General features: G+C 49.5%; 1 non-coding gene across 1 annotated transcript; it reads right to left on the reverse strand.

Moving 5' to 3' along the window:
• Positions 1-15828: 15828 nt before the first annotated feature.
• LOC115831675 lies at positions 15829-15969 on the reverse strand. The gene has a single exon (XR_004027182.1). It is a non-coding gene; the product is annotated as a U4 spliceosomal RNA (small nuclear RNA).
• Between the last annotated feature and the right edge of the window lie 4873 nt (positions 15970-20842).

Genomic DNA, 20842 nt, shown 5'->3' on the forward strand with positions numbered 1-20842 from the left:
TCAGGGGTTGGATACTAGGGTCCAGGGAGGCCTTTGATGAATGGAGAAGGTGGGAAAGTTATTTCCCAGAAAAATACAGGAAGGTGAAAGGGTCCGCACCCCTCCCCAGCTCCTCTGGGAAGATTGTCTGGAATGGAGGCAGGTGGCAGTAGGTGGCCCTGGGAAGCAACGTGGGGTCAGGGTCTTGAAGGGACTTGGATGCCACACTGAGGAGCTTAGGATTGATTATGATGGAGGAAAACCACACTGGTGGTTTTGCCAAGCAGAATCCCAAGGGACTCATTGCACCCACCAGTGTTCTCTGAGGCCCCAGCTGCAGAGGGCAAGGTGGAGCCTGAAGGCTTCTGTATTAGTCCGTTTTCACACTGCTGATAAAGACATACTTGAGACTGGGAAGAAAAAGAGGTTTAATTGGACTTAAAGTTCCACATGGCTGGGGAGGCCTCAGAATTATGGCAGGAGGTGGAAGGCACTTCTCACATGGTGGTGGCAAGAGAAAATGAAAAGATGCAAAAGGAGAAATCCCTGATAAGGAAAGCCATCAGATCTCGTGAGACTTACTCACTTCCATGAGAACAGTATGGGGGAAACCGCCCTCACTATTCAAATTATCTCCCACCAGGTCCCTCCCACAACACATGGGAATTATGGGAGCTACAATTCAAGATGAGTTTTGGGTGGGGACACAGTCAAACCATATTAGCTTTCCACTGCAGAGGTCAGAGGGAGGGGAAGAGGGAAGCGAGGCCTTCCAATTCATCTCTGGCCCTGGACCACTCCTGGGGGTGACCTTGGGGTCAGGGAGCTCCAGCCTTCCTACTCGAGGGGTTTCTAACTTAGGAATCTGACAGCAGCCAAGGAAGAAGGGCTGAGCCCACATGTGTGTGGTTATCCAGGTAGATGCTGCTGTTGGCCCTGTGGACTTGAAAGAGGAAGAATTCTCTCAGAAAAAGTTTTTCCTGATGTTTTTGGAGAATAGGAGCCATTTCTGAATAACTAGAGGCTTCCTCACCAAAATCTCCATGGGCCTCCAGACATTTTCTCTCATACACTGTCATCCTTCAGAGAGCTAGAGAGGTTTATTATTATTATTATTTGAGACGGAGTTTCACTCTGATCTTGCCCAGGTTGGAATGCAATGGCACGATCTCAGCTCACCACAACCTCCACCTCCCGGATTTAAGCGATTCTCCTGCCCCAGCCTTCCGAGTAGCTGGGATTACACGCATGCGCCACCACGCCCAGCTAATTTTGTATTTTTAGTAGAGATAGGGTTTCTCCATGTTGGTCAGGCTGGTCTCGAACTCCCGACCTAAGGTGATCTGCCCGCCTCGGCCTCCCAAAGTGCTGGAATTACAGGCATGAGCCACCGCACCTGGTCGAGATTTATTATTATTTTTAATCAGTAAGATATGGGAGAGGGAGCTGATCACCCCATTTCATGGGTAAGGCACGCCAAAGCTTGGAAAAGCTGGATGCCCTGCCCACCCCAGTCACAGCTGCTTCACGGTAGACCCTGCGTTCTCGTTCTGCCCTCTAAGCTAGTGACTTTTTCACAGGCTGCCTGCGCTTATGGTAATATTTTTAACCAAGGGCTTTAAGTCCTGGGTATAATGATGGCTTTTCCACTTACTGGTTGTGTGACCTTGATTGTGTTATTAATAGGGAGGCCAGATCAAATACAGGATGTTCAGTTAAATTTGAATTTCAGGCCAGGCATGGTAGCTCATGCCTGTAATCCCAGCACTTTGGGAGGCTGAGGTGGGTGGATCACCTGAGGTCAGGAGTTCGAGACCAGCCTGGCCAACATAGCAAAACCCCGTCTCTACTAAAAATGCAAAAATTAGCTGGGCATGGTGGCAGGTACCTGTAATCCCACCTACTCAGGAGGCTGAGGCAGGAGAATAACTTGATCCAGGAGGTGGAGATTGCAGTGAGCCGAGATCATGCCACTGCACTCCAGCCTGGGTGACAAAACGAGACTGCCTAAAACAAACAAACGAAAATTTGAATTTCAGATAAACAACAGTTTTTTAGTATAAGAACGTTGCATGCAATATTTGCTAACTGGCAACTGCAGTTATTCTTGTCTGCAAAATGGAGCTGTTGTGAAAAGTAAATGGGATCATGCATTAAAAAGAACTTGCCACAAAGCAGCATCTGATGAATGTTAAAAAAATTAAAAATGAGGCTGGGCGCAGTGGCTCATGCCTGTAATTCCAGCACTTTGGAAGGGCGAGGCAGGTGGGTCACCTGAGGTCAGGAGTTCAAAACAGCCTGGCCAACATGGTGAAACCTCATCTCTTCTAACAATACAAAAAATTAGCCGGGCATGGTGGCGGACGCCTGTAATTCCAGCTACTCAGGAGGCTGAGGCGGGAGAATCGCTTGAACCCAGGAGGCGGAGGCTGCAGTGAGCCGAGATAATGCCATTACACTCCAGCCTGGGCAACAAGAGCGAAACTCCTCCTCAAAATAATAATAATAATAATAATAATATAAAATGAAAAACAAGCCCCAGTAGAAGGCCAAATAAATTATCTTAGGTCTCTTCCCTTTCCTCACCTTAAAACCTGTCACAATTAGGGGTCCATAAATTTTTTCTGGAAAACTCCAGACAGGAAATCTTTTAGGTTTTGTGGCCCATGCAGTCTCTGCTGTGGAAGCACAAAAGCAGTCAGAGACGATATGTGATCAATGGACGTGGCTGTGTTCCAATAAAACTTTATTTACAAAAGCAGGTGGGGGTAGGATTCAGCCTGGGGCATTTGCCGCTGCCTGCTCTCCTTGGGGCAACTGGGTACTCAGCAAGTGATTTGATCTTAGGTCTTCACCTTCCTTCTATATTTGCTCATGGTTCGCTAATGGCCAAGCACAGGTGTTTTGTTCTTGTTTGTCAGAAAGCCACACACACAGCTTTGATGACCACAGACCTGGGGCCTGGCCTCCCTGGGAGCTTGCAGCCCCCTGGCTCACCACGCCCAAAGTATATGGACAAGGCCTTGTATTACCCCAAAGCTGCCACAGACACGAGGGCGGCCCACCCTAGCGGGCTGGCTTTCTAGGCAGACATGGCTCCACGCTCCATCGGCGAGGGATTGCCATAGCAACCTGGGTTGCAGCCGCCTCCCCCTTCTCAGCACTGAGGTGGTGTGCTCCCTGGCAAATAAAGTCCCTAGGGGGAAAAAAAAATGTCTGCAATCTTTAAAGGAGTCATTAGGTCTGGAAGGACCTAGTTCCCTTCAAATCCTTCCATGGCCATTTCCAAGTTACTGTCCTTATAAGGTGGGGACGTGGAAAGATTTGAAAGAAAGAAAACAAGACCAGTAATAATGATGATAAAAGAAATATCCAAATGGTCTGTTGCGTATGTTCAGGATTTGCCTGTCCATGATCTCAATTTATCTGCACCATCTGGAACATTTTGTCTAAGTCATTAGACTGCCTGACACCTACTGCATGTCGGGAGCCATTCTAGGTCCCAGGGATTCAACGATGAAGCAGACCGTCATTGTCTCTGCTCTCACGGACTTTATGCAGGTTTGCCAGGGAGCCAAGGAAAGAGAAAATAAAATATTACAAACTGCAAGAAGCACAGTGAAGGGGAGGCGCAGGGCGTGGAGCGCTAAACAAAAATGACAGAAGGCCATTGACTTGGACTAAGCTCCTGTACGAGGCCCCAACAGGCCAGACTAAACGTCAAAGTGGGGTCACCCAGGCTAAAGTCCCGAATCACCAAACTGAAGCCAAGTTGTTATCTGACCGCTCAAGCAATCAGCAGAGAGGTGACAGCCAATTTCCCAAACAGGCTCGTTTCAATCTTTCACTGACATGATAATAAAGTTCCCTCTATTTTAATCGTTACACATAAAAAGGTAGCCTGGCTGAAGTTAACAAATAAGTTAATTTCCTATTGTTCTGTCTCCCTGTTCCCATCTTACAAGGACAGTGACTTTGAAATGACCAATTCCCTTTTTGTCCTCTGTGTCTGCTTTCTTCAGTCCTTCCTGTCTAAAAAGCCATCCTCCACTCGGCACATCAGAACACGTACTCTGTTTCATGGAATCCTGTGTTGCTCGATTCTAGAATCACAAATAAAGCCAATTGAGATCTTTAACTAAATTCATTGTAATTTTGTCTTTTGACAAGAGTTAAGAGATTAATGTGTCCGTGGGGTAAACCTACGTGGGTAGTAGTATGGTGAGGACTGGCCTCTCAAAGGTGGTAGTATTTAAGCTAAGGGGCCAAAAGGTAGCCGATGAAGTCAGAAGCAAGGGCCAAACCTCAGAGCACCTTCTGGTCATGGTGAGTGTGTCTGTCAGTGTTCAGGGAGTCAGAAACCATTAGGCACTTTGGAGGAGTTTAACATGGGGAGTTGGTTACAAAGGCATCGGAAGGGTTAGAAGGACAAAATGAGGCCAGGTGCAGTGGCTCATGCCTGTAATCCCAGCGCTTTGGGAAGCTGAGGCAGGTGGATTACCTGAGGTCAGGAGTTTGAGACCAGCCTGACCAACATGGTGAAACCCTGTCTCTACTAAAAATACAAAAATTAGCTGGGCATGGTGGTGCATGCCTGTAATCCCAGCTATGTGGGAGGCTGAGGCAGAAGAATCGCTTGAACCTGGGAGGCAGAGGTTGCAGTGAGCCAAGATGGCACCACTGTACTCTAGCCCAGGTGACAAGAGCAAAACTCCATCTCAAAAATTAAAAAAAAAAAAAAAAAAAAGAAGGACAAAATGGAAATGAGTGGGGCAAGGATTGGAGGAGCAAAAGGGAGAAAGGAATTGTAACCCAGAGGTGAGTAAGAGGCCGATGCCCCTGGGCCCATGAGCCCACATGCTTCCATCCTCATTACACAATTGAGCAACTTGAGGCTCAACTTTTCAGTAAAATGAAGGGCCTTGTTTTTATTATATACAGCCAAAAGAAAGATTTAGAAAAATGTAACTAAATGGATGAAATAAAGAATAAATGCTAGAAATAAATAATCATAAGAGCCCCTACAACTCATTAAGAAAAACACTAACAACCATTAGGAAATTGGGGACTGGTTATTAACAAACGGTTCTCCCCAAAGGGAACATAGGTGGCTCTGAAGTATATGAAAAGATGCTCACTTCACTGATGGTAAGAGGAATGGAAAATAAAAATCCAGGGGTGTATTAGGGTTCTCCCGAGAAACAGAACCTAGAGGATATACAGTCATACGTTGCGTACCAGCATTTCAGTCAACCACGGACTGCATATATGATGGTGCACCCATAAAATCATAATGCTTCCATAAAATTACTGTATTATTACTGTATCTTTTCTATGTTTAGATGTGCTTAGATACACAAATACCATTCATCGTGTTCCAATTGCTACAGTATTCAGTACAATAATATGCTATACAGCTTTGTAGCCTAGGAGAAACAGGCTCTACCATACAGCCTGCGTGTGTAGTAGGCTATGCCCTATAGGCGAGTGTAAGTGTACTCTGACATTCGCCAAACACCAAAATCGCTGAAGGACCCATTTCTCAGACTGTATCCCTGTTAAATGACATACAACTGGGTGGATAGATAGATAGATGGGAAGGGATTTGTTAGGGGAATTGCCTCACAGTTATGGAGGCTGAGAAGTCCCATGACAGGCTATCTGCAAGCTGGAGACCCTGGGATGGCTCCAGTGCAAGTCCAAAGCCTCAGAACCAGGGAAGCTCTCAGTCTTGGGGTGATGGCCCGGGAACCTGGCTGGAGGAGCCGGGACGTAGAGGGTATTACCGGTGTGTGGCACTGTACCTGGCTTCCTTTATTGACTTTTTAATCCACTCCCACTTCTATCTGAAAAAAATAGGTGAACCAGAAATCACCTTTAAGTAGTCCTAGTCAAATGCCCAACTAAGTTGTAAAACTTCGGAAGTGAAAACTTTTTGGTATAAAAATTGAGATGAAGTATGAACATTTGCTTAGCTTAGATCCTGACATGTGGCAATCATGGCAGTTGTTAGTACAATAGTAACCTATGATTAATGGAAATTCATGTAACAGAAAATTCTGAACTTAAGAAACTAATAAGTCTATTTTGTTCCCCACTTAGAACCCAGGGTCTAGCAGAGGTGTGATGTATAGAAGATGCTTCATCTGTATTTGTTGAATGAATGAACCCCACCGTAGTCTCCATTCCCATGATCAAAACCTAACCTCGCCATTACCAGCGACAACAACCACCACTGAACTCAAATTCCAGCCGACTTCCCAACCACTGAACGCTTGAGTTGCCCAGCAGCCCCGCATGTCCCTAATGCCCTTCAGATCCCCTAGGTGACTTGGCCTTGGCCCCCTTGCTCTTCACGCTCACCCGCATCTGCACCTGACGCTCTCCTTCCTCCACAGAGGGGCTGTCCGTGCTCCTTCCCAAGACACAGATTCGTACCAGCCCCCAGTCCCTCCCCTCCCCGCTGCATCCTGCATTTCCCCCACCAGGTGGATTCTTCCCATTTGCATTTACATGTGCTGTTATTTTTTTTTTTTGATCTGCACTCAGGGACCCCAGCCCAGACCCTTCCCTGAACTCCAGGCTCATGTTTCCAACAGTGTCCTCAAGAGCCCGACCTGGGCGTCTAACAGGCATTTCAAACTCACCACGTCTGGAGCCGCACCACTGAGCTCACCCTGACAAGGTCCTTCCTGCGCTAAGCTCAGGCCAAAAGCCTGGAGTCACCTTGAGTCACCTTACCCCCTCACCTCTTGAACCCCCTCCCCTTCATTTCCTCAGGCACACTGGCAACCTTGCCCTTCCTGGAGCACACGGACGTCCAGACCTCTGCCTGGCTGCCCCCTCACCGTCTCCACTCAAACCCCAGCCTTTCAGGGCAGCTTTCTCCAGGCACCTCCCAAGTGGAACCTGTGCATGCCTTCGCCCCAGCTGTCCCACTCTTACATCTGCACTCAGTAGGAACGCCCTTGCATGTTCACCAAGAGACACGTCCAAGAATGCGTCCAGCAGCACGGCTCATGATACATTTTGAAAACATTTCTAACTTACCTTTGAGTTACTCCAGCACTTCTAAACCTCACGCAGAGTCCCACAGGGAACTAAGGCTTTGTCAAGCGGAAGACCCGGAAGCAGTGCGGCCAGGGGTTGAGGGCCAAGCTCTGAATCCAGCCTGCTGGAGTTTGAATCCAGCTCTTTCTCTTGCTGCGTGGCCTTGGCCAAGCTGCTTAACTTCTCCGTGCTCGCTTCCTCATCTGTAACGTGGGGATAATAATACCACTCGCCTCCCAGGACTGCTTATGAGGATTAGCTGAGTTCACACCTGTAACTGTTTGGAATGGCGCCTGCAGCAAGGCAGGGCTCAGTAACTGTCGCTCATTATTTCTGTAGCTTGGTCTGCTGGCTTAGTGTAGGCAAACGGGTCTGGGTCAAAGTGCAAGGCTTCCACGTGGAGTCACACAGCTGCATCCAAGTGGCTCAAGCTCTCTGAGCCTCAGCTGTAGAGCAGTTAGTGGTACGTGCCTCTCAGTGTTCTCAGGAGGCGTACCCTGTTTTACTAATGCTTGACAAGTTCCTGCTGCATTTTTCGATGCCTAGCTCCTTGCTCCCCTTCACTCATGCCACTGTCCTCATCTGGAAAGCCAGCTTCCTATGCCCAGGTATGGCCATCCCTGCAATCCCTTTCCAGTGGATTGCAGAATGCCACACTTGGAAGAGACGTTAGACCTGGCCACTCATTTTACAGATGGGGAGACCGAGGCATATCGTGGGGAGTGATAGTCCAGAGTCACACACCTCATGGTTCTGCTCGCTTTATACCTCCTTCTCTGTGACAACTTAGACATGTTTGGCCCCTTGAGTGACCTGCTGTCCCCACTTGCCTGGGACCAGGGCTTTCCTGTTAACGCTAGGATGGGATGTTCACTCTGGCCACCTCCAGAATAAACATGTGCTTGGAAATGTCAAACGCTGAAAAAACGTAATGGGCTTTAAGAAGAATATTTGAGAATCACTGGGTCATGAGTGTACACGTATGCCCAAGCTCATCAAATCGTACACTTTAAATATGTGCAGTTTATTTGATATCAATTACATCTCAATAAAGCTGTAAATGAAAGAAAAGAAAGAGATCCGTCCATCAATCAATTGGCCCTGAGAGATAGCAGTTGGTCATAAAATTGCAGTGGTGAGTATTAGCTGAACATGTGTTATGTGCCAAGCACTTTACATGCATTGCCTCCTCCTCATGGTGGCTGGAAATCTCTCTTTGTTGTGTCAAGAGGGAAACTCGGGCCCAGAGAGGTGAGTGAGTTGCCCAGAGGCCCACAGTCAGTCCTCCAGCAGCGTTTTCTTTATCATCTGTTTATCTCATAAGTGTATTCAGAGATTCTCATTTCCTCATCAGGAAATGCAGACAAGGCCAGGCACCGTGGCTCACACCTATAATCCCAGCACTTTGGGAGGCCAAGGCAGATTGGCTGAGGAGTTCAAGACAGCCTGGACAACATGGAGAAACCCCATCTCTACTAAAAATACAAAAAATTAGCCAGGTGTGGTGGCACAGCCTGTAGTCCCAGCTACTCAGGAGGCTGGGATGGGAGGATCCCTTGAGCTTGGGAGGCAGAGGTTGAAGTGAACTGAGATTGTGCCACTGCACTCCAGCCTGGGTGACAGAGCCAGACCTTGTCTCAAAAAAAAAAAAGAAAAGGGAAATAAGAAAGGCAGGTGAACACAAGGAAGTTTATGGCTTAAACTGCTTTATTATGCAACAGCCCATGCCAGAGACCCAGGAAGTGTCCTCCCAGACTCAAGGAAAGGAGCAACTGGAGTTCTTTGCTCAAGCCTGTCTTAGAATCCACAGAGTACAGAGTCTACCAAATCTCCCAGGCTTGGGTTCCCAAGGGAAACTGAGCTGGGGCCTCATGGAGCTCAGTTCTGGTGAATCTTCCTAGTAGGGGGTGTCTGGGTCTCTGGATCACAGAGCTGCAAGACTCAGATTCACCTAATTTGAAATCAGAAAGAGACTCTAGTGTCCCCACTCACCATTAGCAGATGGGATAAGCTAATGCCCAGAGAGAGGGCATGACTTTCCAAGGTCACACAGCAAGACAGCAGAATCCCAGGTGTGCCCCCTCACTGTGCTCTGACCGTAGGTTCCCCCGAGCAGCACTGAAGGGGATGCCTGCAAGGCAGAGACTTTGGAGAATATTCAGTCTTGGGGTTCCCTAAGCTGGCTGCAGAATCACCTGAGAATCTTTGAAGAGATACCCACATCTGGACCCCACCCCAGACCAGATAAATCAAAATCTCTGGGGGTGAGACCTGACATGGACATCCTTCTAAAGCTCCTCAAGTAATTCTAACGTGCAGCCAGCGCTGAGAACCACTGTTCTAGACAAACTAAGCGTGAGCCCCAAAGATGGGAAATGCCAGGCTGTAGTGACAGCTCTGAAGACCAGAGAGGAGCTCACCCCAGTCTTCAACCCCACCTTCAGAATTTTTTTTTTTTTTTGAGACAGAGTCTCACTCTGTCACCCAGGCTGGAGTGCAGTGGCATGGTATCGACTCACTGCAACCTCTGCCTCCCGGGTTCAAGTTATTCTACTGTCTTAGCCTCCTAAGTAGCTGGGATTACAGGTGCCCACCACCACACCTGGCTAATTTTTGTATTTTTAGTAGAGACAGGGTTTCACCATGTTGGCCAGGCTGGTCTCGAACTCCTGATCTCAAGTGATCCACCCACCTCGGCCTCCCAAAGTGCTGGGATTACAGGCGTGAGCCACTGTGTCCGGCCCAGGGCTTTTTCTAATCCAATACACTGCTGCCCTCTACAAGTAGTCTGATGTTTGATCCCCATCAGAGCAGTGCCAAGTCTGGACGGGGAGGACGTTGTGCTCAGATGTGTTTGGAGCAGAGAGCCCCAGTGAGGAAGGCAGACTCCAGGTCAAGTGCCGAGCAAGTTGAGAATTCTAATGTCACCATAGCTGAGTTTGCTAATTTCCAGACTTGGAGAGATTTAGCCAACCCACTCTCCCCTAAGTCATTCTGTCCACCCTCCCAGTGGCAAGGCCTCTACTGTCTCTATCATTACAGCAGGCCTGCGGTGTCTGTTGCTAGTGCTAATTAACAAATGAGCCGAATGAGGCCTCAGGGAGGTTAAGCAACTTGTTCGTGGTCACAGGCCAATAAACAGACCTTGGCCAATAATTTGAACCCATGTTCAGCATAAAAGCAAAGAACATGTTCTTGCTCTGGTCTTTCGCCAACTCCGTTTGGGTCCTTCCTGCATAGGCTCAGATTAGCCATTTGGTCATCATCCACCCTGGTGTCCTAGCCCCAGGTGCTCCTTTCCTTGAGTCTGGGAGAACACTGCCTGGGTCTCTGGCAATGGGCTGTTTCCTCCTGCTCTTCCTTGCCCAGAAACCACTGGCTGGATTATGGACCAGGGGCACACACAGCATCTGTCAGGGTCTGAGACTGAACCTGAGACTTGAGACCCGTTAAGAACCAGCTCTGGCTCCAAAAATCTGCCTCTTGATCTCTACAAAGAGCTGGTATAGCTGGAAGAGAAACAATTAAATTAGAGCCGAGATTCTGTGAGGCTTATGTTGAAGCAAAGCCTGCCATCTGAAGCCTGGGCTTTCTTTTTCATCTTCATTTAAAAGGAGGGTGTTTATGCAAATTTGTCATGAAGGTTTAGCAATCTTGACTTGTCCTGGAGCCAAGCTCTGCTTCCTAATTGGATCGGGGATAATTGTTAATGCTTACAACCTATGTTCCTCTTAAAATTGCATGTTTTGTAAGAGTGGCTCTTGAAAACATGTAATTCTGATATTGTAAAACCACCGCATCAATGCAGAGTTTTGAAAACACGGAAAAGTTCACCAGGAAACTGAGGGGGTTGTTATTCTTGGTTGTGACAGTCTTGGATGTCACTGGTTGTGATACTCTCTGGATATTGTGGAGAAGGAGACACAGGTACTTGTGGGTTGATGTCTCAATCATACAGGAAGATCGGTAATTCTGGGATGCGACACAAAGAAGAAAGAGAATCAGATTAGGAGGCCTGGTCATGCTGTGCCCCAGGCTGCTGAGCTGTCTGAGGCAAATCTTTTGCAGCCTGTTTCCTCGCCTGAGAAATGAAAGGGTTGGGCTAGATGCCCCCAAGTAACTTTGAGTCACTGAGAAACTCCACTTCTCTGGGCTTCACTCTTCCCACATGGCAGTCGAAGGTATTGAACTGGATGACTCAGAAACAGCCTAGCCCTAAAATTCCATCACCTCTGAAATGTTCTGCTGTTGAATGATTCCCGATCTGCAAGAGGTGTTGCTGGGCATCCCCCTTCATCGTCTTCTTCCCTTCTTCCCAGCAAAGATAGTGGAATATTTCCTTGACTGCATGTGGCTTGATCTTTCCAGTGCTGGCAATACAGGTGGATTTAAGGAAATTTCATTTTCTCCTTTCAGAGTCAATCACAGTTTAGCCTTTTTTATCCCTTATAAATGTATCGATGGATGATGGGGGAGAATGAAAGGTGCAGAGCAGGCTTAGAGCCACATCCTTCCTTCTTTGCCTTGCAAAGAAATGAACCTCTGAGACTCCTTGCAGGGCAGACAGTCTGCCAGAAGCTTCCTCTCTGCGACTTTGATGCTTGCGAGTCTTGAGTCCAGGGCTGGGAATGGCCAGGGGTGCTGCTGTGGGACCTCTCAGTACGTTGTCTTCTGTGAGCCTAAGAAGGCTCCTGGACAAGGCATGCCTCTCCTGCACGCTCTGTGGCTGCTGGGGACCCTTGCAGTGGCCCCTTCATGCTACATGGCTCCGTCAGCTGCAGCTCACAGGAGGACAGGGGTAGCCCCCTGCTCCCAGCTCCCCTTACAGTTCCCGGTGTATCCACTCTCGCACTTCAATGTTAGAGTGGTTCTCTCGGGAGGCTCTGGGCCCTCAGGAAACCAAGCCTTTTTTATTTAGGCTCCATCCCCTATTTTGGTTCCAGCTGAGGATTGGCCAGTCCTACCCCCATTCCAGTTCTGTGTCACCTTGGATCTGCTAATGGAACCAGCTAGCATGACAAACTCGGTTCTGGTCTGACCACGGCTGTTTAAACAAGGCTGGACCTTCCATGCACTGCCTGCCACGGAATTACTCACGGCCAGCAGTGTGCACTCTTGATACAGGTACAGGCCCACTCTCTGATACTCTTGACATGTTGCTTCTGAGCAGCTCCTTCTTTGATCCCCTTCCTCTCCAATCCTTCACTTACAACCCTGGCTCCCAAGATTTGCTTCTGTTCTGCCTGGACGGTAACCTATTCTGACCTCCTCTTTGTTTTCATGGAGGCAGCCTTCTGTTAGGTACTTGGCTCTGAGTGTCTTCCTTATGTGAGTGTCCCTGAAACTCCAGAGAAGTCTCCTCCTACTGCCCTGGGGCTCCCAGGGCCCTCCAAGGCCATGCCCTGGCTGGAGAAGAGCACAGAGATCAGGCTGAGCAGTCATCTGGATATGTGTTCAGGAGAAGCTCTTCCAGCCAGCATCCACCCCCGGGCATACACTCTTGCTTGTGAGTCTTAGGATTAGTGGCTTTCACCTCAGACCCTTCCAACCTGATTTAGAAACCTTCCCTTCCCTTCCCTTCCCTTCCCTTCCCTTCCCTTCCCTTCCCTTCCCCTCCCCCTCCCTCCCTCCCCTCCCCTCCCCCTCCCCTCCCCTCCCCTCCCCCTCCCCTCCCCTCCCCCTCCCCTCCCTTCCTTTCCTTTCCCTCCTTTTTTTTGGAGTCTCGCTCTGTCTCCCAGGCTGGAGTGCAACGCTGCGATCTCGGCTAACTGCAATCGCCTCCCAGGTTCAAGCAATTCTCCTGCCTCAGCCTCCCAGGTAGCTGGGACTACAGGCACACACCACCATGCCCGGCTAATTTTTGTATTTTTAGTAGAGACAGGGTTTCACCATGTTGACCAGGGTGATCTCGAACTCCTGAGCTCAGGTGATCCTCCCTCCTCAGCCTCTCAAAGTGCCGGGATTACAGGTGTGAGCCACCGTGGCCAGCTGAAACCATTTATTTCTAAAGGGAAACATGAGAGTGTAGATGCCAGAATGCACACAAATCCTAGATCAAATTGGGTGGAAAACCTTGAACAAGCAGGGCCAAATTGGCAGAAAGGTGGAAAATGTCACCGGAGGCCAGAAAGTCAAGAAAACAGAAATCCAGAGAGAAAAGTGGTCACTGAAACTGGGGTTTGCCTGGGAAGATACTGGGTCACACAGGAGGGATACTAGCGACTCATTCGAGGTAGAAGGTCACATTGGAGACCCACCCCCAACATAAGACCACCACCACCACTTCCAAGAAAGGTGTTTGGGATTCTTGCTTGCCTGTGCCTGGACTCTGGCTTTACGGGAAAAAAAAGAAAAATTGTCTGCTGAAAATTTGTAGCATAAGCCCCAAATCTCACTCAGGTTTAGGGCCAGAATTCTGGTAACCTACTGCCACTCTTTTTTTTTTTTGCTTCTAGCTGCCTTTTTTTTTTCTTTTTTTGAGACAGTCTCGCTCTGTCGCCCAGGCTAGAGTACAGTGGCGCAATCTCCGCTCACTGCAAGCTCACAATGATCTCATGAACCAGATACGGTTATTATCACTATCCCCATTTCACAGATGAGGAAACTGAGAAGAGAGAGAAAATAAACAAGCCAAAAGTCCTTGGTGGTAGTGGTGGTGGATTGAGCAGTCAAGCTCCAGAGCCTTTGCCCCTGACCCCCACTATCCTGTGTCTCTAACCTTGGGACAGCGTTCTCTCACTTAATGAGATGTCTCAAGGTGGGGACATCCCAAGGGAAATTAATTCAACCGCTCAAGGCTGTCACCAAGGACTTGGCTTCTTTTCATCTCGACACTCTGCCATCATTAGCCTCTTGGCTTTTATGTTGGGTATTATTCCTTTAGGTCACAATATGGCTGCAGCAGTCCTAAGTATCGTGTTCTCACCCAACCACACCCAAAGGTCAGAAAGAGAGAAAGCCCTTTCTTTATGGCTCATTTTTTAAGAGTAAGGGAAACTTTCCCCAAATTCACCCAGAGACTTCCCCTCGTGTCCTGTTAGTCAGAACGAAGTTACACGCCCGTTCATAAACTAATCACCGGGTCACCATGACTGGCTTAGACCAATCAAGACACTGTACTAGGCTCCGAGGGAGTCCTGCTTCTCCTGAAGCATGTGGCTGCCTGAAACCCTGCATGAAAAGGGCGTCTGGCTTGCTGGTGAGGGAGAGGAACTGGAAGGGTTGCGGGCCTGTCACACACCATCGCTATTTCTGGCTCTCACATCAGCCTTGTGAGATCAGGACTTTTATCGTTTTATTAATAAGGAAACCAAGACTCAGAGGCAACGAGGTGCTTGGCCAAGGTCATCGGCTGGTGAGTGAGAGAGTCCGCATGCTCAGCCCATCCCTAGGAGTCTGGCAAGGCTGAAAATTGGTCTTTCTTTTCCCATCCTAGACGGATTGCGTTGGAAACATTCACGCTCCTGTTAGCTGGCTCTTGCTGTCCCTTCCTGACGGCTGCAACTCTGAGAACAGTTTAATTTCAGAAACCCTGACATGGTGGCTCCTCTCCCTGCCAGGCATCAGGAGGCCCCAGAGGAGCAGCAGAGGCAAGACTCGCTGTCCAGACTCCCTTCTGGGGAGATTGCGGTCAGGGAGCCCAGGCTGACCCTCGTGTTCTCATGCCTCGGTCCTGTTGATAAGAGGGAAGTCTGTGCTGGGTTCCTATCTACAAAGCCCTTGCGGGGAGTGTGTCCCACACGCCGCTTCTGCAGACCCAGCTCATCCTGTTTCCGGTGTTTTTCTTTTTTTTTTTTCTGATACGGAGTCTCGCTCTGTCATGATCCGCCCGCCTCGGCCTCCCAAAGTGCTGGGATTACAGGCGTGAGCTACCGCGCCCGGCCCTGTTTCTGGTTTCCAGTTCTTTTAGGACGTCAGTGCCTTTGATCCTCTGAGCCCCCGGAAGGGCTCAGCCCTCTCCCATCTGCCTTCCTCCTAGAGGTGTGGCGCCTGCCCTTCCGCCAGCGCAAGGGAGGGGAGTGACTTGGCGCCCAAGTCCCGTTTCCTGTCCCCTCTCCCTTGCCTGTGCTCAGAGCCAGGGACTCTGCTATTTGTAGGCCCTGCGGGCTCTGTCTGGGGTCTTTCCCCAGGTGAGGGTGTGCGACCGGCAAGGAGAGGCAGCCTGGCGTTCTTTCTGGATGCCGGCCAGGCCTGCGCTATTTGCCTGGAGAGGCCATAGGCACCACTGAGAAGGTCCCTGGAACTCGCTGCTCAGACACATATGTGGCAGCCAGTCAGGAGCTACGTTCTTCTTTGCTGGAAACAAGCAAGGATAGACTGATTTTCCTCTCCCTCTGTTGTGTATTTTTCACTCCTGTCTCTCCACCCACCCACCCATCCATCTATCCATTCATCCACTCATCCATCCACCCACCCATCCACTCATCCATCCACCCACCCACCCATCCATCCACCCATCCACCCACCCATCCCTCCACCCATCCATCCATCCACCCACCCAACCATCCACCCATCCATCCATCCACCCATCTATCCATCCACCCACCTGTCACATAGCGTGGCAGATACAAAAACGACTCACATGTGGTTCCTGCCCCTACACCCTCAACACTCGTACCCTAGTGGGGGACTCCTACAACCAACGAATGCAGAAGATTTTAGCTCCCTGATGGCCATTTGTATTTGAAGTTGGGGGGTGGGGGGCTGCACAAATGTTCACAACTTAATAGAGGTCTCTCTGGCATTGTGCCAAAGTGAAGCTGAGGAAGAGTTAAATTTTTATGTTTTTTGGTTGTTCGGCCCCTGTAGAGAGTCTCAAAAATCCTCAATGCCAACTATATTTCAAGTTGTCATGGCAAGCTATAGGGAAAAGTTTTCAATTAGCAATAATCATGCCTCAGGCAAACCTCATTGGCTATGGTACTGCCACTGCAGAAAGCTAAGGAGTTATTTTTAAGCAAGGGCGCTGCCTTCTCAGCATGTCTGAAACTTCTCCAGGGTGAGTCAGATCACCCCTGTTCTTGGGGACCTCTTACACCAGCTACTGGTCGCCAGGTCTAGGGGAAGTTAGTGACCTCCCCTGGAAGGGGAGCCTCAAAGTCACTGGTGAGCTTCAAAAGAGGCTGGTAGGGCTGCCTGCCCAGACCCATCTGCTACAGTTATAATGGGGAGTGTCCTTGGGTAATGAACTGCTATGTAGAGCTCCTGATTAAGCACTAATTAATTATTAATGCACTGTGTTGTCATAATTTTGCCTGGCCCTTTCTATGCCAAAGAATTGTATCCCGCAATTCTGTTTGTGATCCCGCATTTTCTGATTTGTGGCCCTGGTGGCTCCTTTTCAAGCTCACCTGTCTCTGCAGTGGCCAGATGGATCACTGAGGGTACATGCACCACGAGGTCATTGTCCACTGGTAGTAGGTGGCATGAATGACGACTCATGGCTGTAACATGTGTGAACAACAACCAATACACTGGCTGGGGTCAGCCACACTTGGAATTCCGGCTGTAATGCTACTGTGGTTTGGATGTTTGTCTCCTGAAACCTCATGTTGAAATTTGATCCCTGATGTTGGAGGTGGGGGCTTATGGGAGGTGTTTGGGTCATGGGGACAAATCCCTCATGAAGGTCTTGGTACTGTCCTTGTCCTTGTTATAATGAGTAGGTTCTTGCTCTATTAGTTCCCTCAAAAGCTGGTTGTTTAAAGAGCCTGGAACCTCTCTCTTCTCTCTCTGGCTTTCCCTCTCCCCATGTGATTCTTACACATACCGGCTTCCCTTTGCCTTCTGCCATGAGTGGAAGCAGCCTGAATTCGTCACCAGAGGCAGATGCTGGCACCATGCTTGTTGTAGAGTCTGCAGAACCATGAGCCAAAGAAACCTCTTTTCTTTATAAGTTACCCAGGCTCAGATATATCCTTTATGGCAATGAAAATGGACTAAGGCAAATGTACTCACGTTGGTGTTACCTCAATCATGTTACTTAACCCTTTGAGCCCTTCTCATCCATACAGGAAGGAGAAGAGTAGCACCTGCCTCACGTGTTCAACCAGAAAGAGGACCTCAGGCTCCAGTGATGGATCAGGACATGTCTTCTCCCGAGGTTTCCTTTGCTGTACTTCACTTGGGGCCATCTCAGGAACCAGTGTGAGGTCACTGGAGATGCCACTTGGGGGAGGCATTCAGCTGTGCCTCTGGCCTGCACCTGCGCTTGGTTAATGGGTGGGGTCAGTTGTTGGGACTATTTTAGTTACAGGTTCCAGAAATCCATCTTCAAGCTGCAAAGGGGAATTCTTGTAAGGATTTGGGGGTATCTCCCAGAATCTGAGGGTAAGAACTGAGCCGGCTTTCAGGAGCGATGGGAACTCATGGTTCGGCTCCACCTGTGTCTCATCCTGGCTTCTCTTTGTGAATCTGCATTTTTCTTTTCCTGGAGATGAGATTTTCCTCCTTCTCTGTCCATGTGGCATGACATGTAGTCTCCACTGCTCTCGAAATTTAGCTTCTCATAATCCCAACGCTTTGGGAGGCTGAGGCAGGTGGATCACCTGACTTCAGGAGTTCAAGACCAGCCTGGCCAACATGGTGAAACCGTCTCTACTAAAAATACAAAAAATTAGCCGGGCATGGTGGCAGGCGCCTGTAGTCCCAGCTACTCGGGAGGCTGAGGCAGGGGAATCACTTGAACCCAGGAAGTGGAGGTTGCAGTGAGCCGAGATCTCACCACTGCACTCTAGCCTGGGTGACAAGAGCGAAACTGTCTCAAAAAAAAAAAAAAAACAACGCAGCTTCTCCATTCAAGTTATTAGTTAAGACTAAGCTGACGTGTCTTGGTCCTAAGTTCCAGATGTCCAGCTGGGGCCAGGGGTCTGTGCCTGGCACATCACCTGCAGCCACAGGTGGGGTCTGAGAGAGCCAGCAGCTTTGCTGGCAACACGTGAACAGTGAGAAAGCCAGGACAGCAGTCCTCAATGAGGCCGGGTGGTGCTAGGATGAGTGGGGTCCCAGGAAAAGGGGCTGTGGAAACTGCTGTACCGCCCCTGCCTGGGGCTGCTCACTGAGAGAACACACTTTCCTGAGCGTCATCATTCCTCCATGATGGCTTCCAAGAGGCTGAGTGAGCATGCACGTAGGGCACCAGCAAGGCCAGCAACAACGCTGAAAACATTTTTTTTTCTGATAAAAATTGTTTGGGTTTTTTTGAGACAGAGTTCTGTCACCCAGACTGGAGTTCATTTGCTAGATCCCGGCTTACTGCATCCTCCGCCTCCCGGGTTCAAGGGGTTGTCCTGTCTCAGCCTCCTGAGTAGCTGGGACTACAGGTGTGCACCACCACGCCCAGCTAATTTTTGTATTTTTAGTAGAGACAGGGTTTTGCCATGTTGCCCCAGCTAGTCTCGAACTCCTGGCCCCAAGTGATCCTCCTGCCTCAGCCTCCCAAGTGCTGCGATTACAGACATGAACCATCGCACCTGGCCAAAAATTGTTTTTAAAAATCAAAGTCATCATAGGAAAAAAATTAGAAGCCTTCTGGACTTTTCCTACACTTCTTGTAAAGTTGTTGACTGTTTTTATCTTGAATGATATTATTGGGTGCATTGGATTGCATAGCGTCCCCCCAAAATTCATGTTCTTCCCAGAACCTCAGAATGTGACCTTATTTGGAAATAGGGTCATTGCAGATGTGATTAGTTAAGATGGAGTCGGCCAGGCATGGTGGCTCACGCCTGTAATCCCAGCACTTTGGGAGGCCAAGGCAGGTGGATCACAAGGTCAGGAGATCGAGACCATCCTGGCTAACACAGTGAAACCCCGTCTCTACTAAAAATACCAAAAATTAACCGGGCGTGGTGGTGGGCGCCTGTAGTCCCAGCTACTCGGGAGGCTGAGGCAGGAGAATGGCATGAACCCTGGGGGGCGGAGCCTGCAGTGAGCCGAGATCGCACCACTGCACTCCAGCTTGGGCGACAGCGAGACTCTGTCTCAAAAAAAAAAAAAAAAAAAAACAGATGGAGTCATACTGGAGTAGAGCAGGCCCTAATGCCAAAAAAGATTGATGTCATATGAAGAGGAGAAGAGACACAGACACCACACACAGGGAGACAGCCACACAGGGAGGCAGGGACTGAAGTGAGGCACCTGCAAACCAGGGAACGCCAGCAGCTGCTGATGACACCAGAAGTTACAAAAGTTAGGAAGGGTCCTCCCCTGGAGCCTTCAGCAGGATCACGGCCCTGTTGACATTTGTATATTCAATTTCTAGCCTCCAGTGTGTGAGGGGACACGTTTGTGCTGTTCTAAGCCATTCAGTTTGTGGTTCTTCCTCACAGCAGCCACAAGGAATCTCCTTTGGGTTGGGGAGTTTTATGCTTTTCAATACTTGCAGCATAAAACGCCCCAAAGTTCTCAGTTTATTCCTGCATAGAGATGAACAGCACAGGCTCCAGAGTTATCTGTGTCTGAATAAAAACCTTAGCTTTGCTATTTATTAGTTATATTCCCTTGGGCAGGTAAAGTAACCTCTTTGTGCCTCAGTTTCCATGTCGGTAAAATGAGGTGAATAATCCTACCCAGGTAATGGAGGTGTAAATCAGCTACTGCATCAAAGGGCTTGACAAGGCGCCTGGCATGTGACAAGGCCTCAGTGTAAAACAGTTGCTCTCATCACATCCCTCAGCAGGTCGGACGATGGTGGGGGTGGCCAGTTCAGGGGCTGTGGGCTCCCTTTCTGGGTAGGCAGGCTGAGAGGGGTCGTCTGCAGGGACCTGGCTTTGTTGGGGGCTGCCTGGGAACCGTGAACTTCCCGCAGGAAGGACTCTTCTCCTGGGGCAGGCTGCTGTAGGAGGGGTCCTCTGGCACTGGGACACGAACTGAAGCCGGTCTGGATCTGCTCAGGGACTCAGCAGAGATGCAGCCCCCAGCCACCCGGCTACTGGTCTAGTGGGGGACGTGTTTACCTCCAGGCCCTTTGCCCTGTGATTCTCTGCCCGACAGAGGATTGGCCCCAGTCCAAGCCTTGCCCTGTACTTATGACCATTTTAAACACCTCTGCAGATGCTGTCATATTCAATAAAATATATCCCTGGAAAGGCAATGTGAAATTTATAGTGGCTTTTCATTCTTGCACATTTTCTCAGTTACGGATACCAAAAGCCTAATCATAATCGTGTGAGGCTTTGTAATAAAATGGCTTCATAAAATGTTGAGAAAGTGTCTGAAGAATGTTGGAAGCCTGTCCCACTGGAGGGTGACCCCTCCGCAATCCCGGCAGGAGGCTGTGCAAGCTGGAGTCCACACCTGCCACAGGAGCACCCGCCTCCAGGGGAGCCTGTCTACAGGCAGCTTTGATTTTCAGAAAGCCTACAGCTACGCTGCCTGCGACCCTGCCTTTAAGCCGACAGCTACACTGCCTGCGACCCTGCCTGCGACCCTCCCTTCCTGTCACCGCACCCCACAGTCCTGTTATCCCTCCTGGAGCGCCTGAGAACAAAGGTCTGTCTTTTCCCCACTACAGTCCTCCCCATCCCTGCCTTCTGCCGACTGCTATCTTCAAGGTCACTCCCCGGGCCACCTCAGCGGGGCCTTCAGCCCAGCTCAGCCCCTTCTGCAGGCAGCACCATTGGCGCTAGTGGCTGCCCTGACTCTTGGTCCCCTGTGAGTGTCCTGTCTTTACTTTGCAGCAGAGGGGGAAAGGGTCCAAGGAGAAAGCCAACAGGTGTCCTCATGAATCCAGAAACGTCTCTCCCTTCCCACCACCTTAGAGAAGTGGTGCCACCCCCTGTTACTGCCATCCCCTTTCCTCCCCACACCCACT

This window comes from Nomascus leucogenys, chromosome 19, assembly GCF_006542625.1.
Source record: "Nomascus leucogenys isolate Asia chromosome 19, Asia_NLE_v1, whole genome shotgun sequence".
Taxonomy (NCBI): domain Eukaryota; kingdom Metazoa; phylum Chordata; class Mammalia; order Primates; family Hylobatidae; genus Nomascus; species Nomascus leucogenys.